The sequence below is a fragment of the Dendroctonus ponderosae genome, unplaced genomic scaffold (genome assembly GCF_020466585.1).
Source record: "Dendroctonus ponderosae isolate FM_Combo_2020 unplaced genomic scaffold, Dpon_F_20191213v2 Dpon_F_20191213_5, whole genome shotgun sequence".
In the NCBI taxonomy this organism is placed as follows: Eukaryota; Metazoa; Arthropoda; class Insecta; order Coleoptera; family Curculionidae; genus Dendroctonus; species Dendroctonus ponderosae.
The window spans coordinates 1,408,712-1,412,803 of NW_026018715.1; the positions used below are offsets into that span (position 1 = coordinate 1,408,712).

General features: G+C 31.9%; 1 long non-coding RNA gene across 1 annotated transcript; it reads right to left on the reverse strand.

Moving 5' to 3' along the window:
* Positions 1-3,191: 3,191 nt before the first annotated feature.
* On the reverse strand, positions 3,192-3,849 carry LOC125504610. Its single transcript, XR_007281591.1, has 3 exons — positions 3,710-3,849; positions 3,474-3,571; positions 3,192-3,419 (listed from the first exon to the last, which is right to left on the reverse strand). It is a non-coding gene; the product is annotated as an uncharacterized LOC125504610 (long non-coding RNA).
* Between the last annotated feature and the right edge of the window lie 243 nt (positions 3,850-4,092).

The window sequence follows — 4,092 nt, forward strand, 5'->3', positions numbered from 1 at the left end:
AGGTAGCACATGAATGAGTCAGACGACCGACAGAAGTGAACGCGACGAATAAGAGAGGCCTATATCTAGAGATGAACGAACTGAGGCTGAGGATGATGATGATGATGAATGAATATATTGCCAATGATTATAGACGATGAAACTGAACTCGTTATGCCGTGGTTTGAATCATTCTCTCATACGTTAATTTTTGCAGGATTTTATAATTTAACGAAAAAATTACCTCTGAGTCTTTAGTGAGTCACCCTGTATATATAACCGCAATAACAAAAATCGGAAATCGTATCGATGTTAAAAATGATGAGTAAAGAACACAACCAAAATACACACATTGAACAAAATTCATATACTTTTATATTCTCGTATTCCTATTCAAATCATTTGATCCTGACTACACCTTAACATTGAGAGAGTTCAGTGCACTTCCAAAGAAAGTTGCTAGAGGTCACTGGTTAACAAGTTCTTAAGTTGGCGAAAATTTATCCGCAAAACAAAGTTTCAGATTTGTTCAAATTTCTTCTAAATTCGAAAACTTTTTAAAGGGGGACAAAGTAGTAGGTAGACATTGCTAAAATTAAAGTTTACCGAAAATGGGTCAAAGTCTGAAGTTTTGTTTAAAAACTGCTATTAAAAAGTTAAATTGTATGGATAGGGGTTAACAAACTTGAAAGAAAGTTATATTTTCAAACTTCGCATTATGTGAGACATTTATAGTCAAACTTTTACACCACTTGTAGAACTATTCGCTATCAGATTTAGGCAGATTTAATTCAGAATCGAATGAAAGCAATAGTTCCTATATAAGAAAAATATTTTTTTCAATTATGGGACAAATTGGGAATAAACTCCCGGATTATGCGACCGCAACTAAAGTTTTAAAAATGTTTGTTTGTAAATAGTTGATTTTAAAATAATCGCAAAAAATAAAAGGATATTAATACGCCTTAGTCCCCAGACTAAGGTGAAACAAAATTGAATATTTAAGAATTGATTGATTTGAAGTAACTATGGTAATTTTTCTTTTCAAATGCATTTCTATAAGCTACCTATCAAACGTATGACCATTTCAAAATAATACTTAATAACAAAGTTGTAATTCGATTTTAATCTCTTAGATCTTCTAGACATTTTCAAAATAAATATATCCAAAATTGTTGGCCTACTCTCCAAGTGAGCCCTTATCACCCCTTAAAAGGAATGACGCCAATTTTTAATCTCCCTGTATATAGTAACGGTTTATATACTAATATTGTGACCAAGTAAATTTGATTTAGTTAATTATTTTTTACAAGTTTCCATCCAGAAAAGTTTTTTTATTGGTAAGTGAAGAAACGCAACTGCGATTATTCATGTCTTCATTTACTATTCATAACCGTCCGAAGCCAGATGTCTCTGACTTACAAATTGGATGCTTTGTAACCAAGTATAATTATACTGAAATGCTAAGCTAATACTTTCCATTAATAAATTATAGCGCTAATATTGTTAAACGGGACTTTGTAATATTAATGCCGATCGGATTAGGGTAGTTTAACTGTTACGCGTCAGTTCTATGGTCAGACTATGGTTTGGTCGAGTAATTACTGTAATTTTTATCATTGAAGATCACGCTATTTATTTCTTTCCAGATTGCGACTGTGTTTTCGGATTTAATGAATTATAGAAATATACATTTTCTCTCTCAATACATTCTTCTTAGCAAGGCAAAGTTTTCAGCTCTTTAGCAGGGCAGTAATTATTTTTCTTTTTCTGCTACAACGTGATTACTCTCAGCTTCCTACAATTCTCCTAATAGGCTTTACCCAGAAAAAAGGACTTTTAATTAGAAGAGCCTGACAAAAGATTAAGACTGCTAATTCTGATATTTAACAGATGCAGGATGGTGGACAATTTGGAAGTCTGAAGTGTACGTGCGGAATTGAGAACAAATCCTAAATTTGAAAAGAAACTGGTTTACAAACTTTTGCAAATTTTATTCTTGGAAAGTCTAATTGAAATTACATGGACAGATCAAGTTGTATGTTTTTTTAACCTGTTTGTTTCTACAATTTGTTTCTTAAACCAAAATGATATATGAGAATCTTCTATCATCAAAAAATTAAATGACATCTGATGTTAAGTTTGAGTTAAAAAACGATCTTAAGTGTGAGTTGAAAAATACTTTTCAAATTTTCTACTTTTGGTTCTTTCTTGTATTCTGTTGAGTAAAAGTATTGTCTTTGATACATTTTCAGATTTTTCGAGTTTGTTCAAATAATAACTCATATATCACTTGATGATTTACAATTTTTCATATTTACACGATGTGTGAAAAGGAAAAATATGTAATTCCAGGGCTCATTTGTGATTTTCCTAAGCGTTAGATAGATTATTTCGTTTAAGAATAAAATAAATTCAAAAGCAAAGAAAATTGATGACGGCAACACTGAGTTAAATTTCTAGCCCCGACCTTGTGATTTCTGTCCTCCGTTCATCGCAGTAAGAAATAATATCTAAAAAGCTTATCTACTTTATTATTTGTAGTTAATATTTGTGAAATGTTTACGGTTATTTAACCGTACTACTTATTGGTTAGATAATTTTTTATAAGTTTATGTTCTTGATAAAATAAAGAAAGCAATATGAAGACTTCTGCCGCATTACGGACACATAGTGAGGTCATGTGCACTCCATGAAAATAAACATATCGTCTATTTTTCTTTCAAAATATCTCAAATGTCAAGACGTATTATCTTCCTCCCTAAAAGATGCATGAAATATTATTTACACTGGCTTGCAATTTCATCAAATAAAAAAAAATAAAAAGGAACATAACAATAATAAGACATCCTCAAATAGAGTAGAATAAGTTAAGATTAATAGACTTATTTGCAACTTTATGGGCTCAACATATCTCACACATGTGCAAGCAAGGACCGGCAAAGCATTGTCCCATCAGGCCTCTTTGAAAAGAATAAAATTTATTTTTCTTAATATTGTTATTGCTATATATATGTACTGAAACTTTTAAAGCCTTGATTACCTAAAAATCACATGAAACTAAATATTTTTACGGAGAAGCAAGAATTTTATTATTAAAGTCCTGAAATAAAAGGAAAACGTTTTGATTTAGTAATAAACTTATTCAATTCGTTTCATTTTCTCTTCACAAACAGCCCTTAAATGGTCCAAATTTACAGTATAACGTTACCACATCCAATTTAGATATTTTTCAATACCCTCAATGACTTGTAACATTCAATTAAGCTGATGATAAGATATTATGGGACTAATTTAATCTGACGGGCATCTTCTTGCGGATATTACTTGTTTGCATAAAATAAAGCCTGAATTTCCAAACTCCTAACATTACAGTGGCCCTAATCCGCTTACTAAGATCGTCCATCCGAGTGGTGACGGGCCGTAAATTAGCTCCACGACTGCAATAAACATTCTTGGCATAAATTACCTGCATTTTCGGATTAATTACACACTTCACTAGCAACTCGAGATGTTGTATTCTCCCTCCGCTTTCCGTATTTCGTTTATACGAGCAGGGAATCTCATCTACGGGTAAACAGCAAACAATTGTCTGCAAAAATCTAACTTAAAATATTTGTCGAATACGGGAATTTCTTCAAAGTTATATTTTGACCCCTTGAAACAAAACTAAAATTCTGATTTTGCCTTAACGCAAGATAAGGCAAGGTCAGAAAGAATTATTTCATACCTTGTTGTTATTTCACATGCTCCATTAACGAGGAAATAAAAGTCGATAACGATATGTGTAAAAACAGTATAATTATTTCCCAGTAAATTTTAGGATTTCCAAGTTTGTGGAGTCTCCTGTATACATAAAGGGAGCCATTGAAGCTTTAAACTCCTGGAAATGAGGATCAATTAAGAACGCCGAAATCGCTTCTTACCACCCCAACCGGTATTAGGATTAAGTATGTGGCTAAATGAGGAATCCATATGTAGATTATGACTTAATGCTACCGCAGCGATTTTCCCTTGATTTCCCTATAAATCCTTATAATCGCTTGAGAAATGCGCCGTTATCTTAATTATAATGGGAATTGCTGTCATAAGGAAAAGCTATTGTTTGGATTA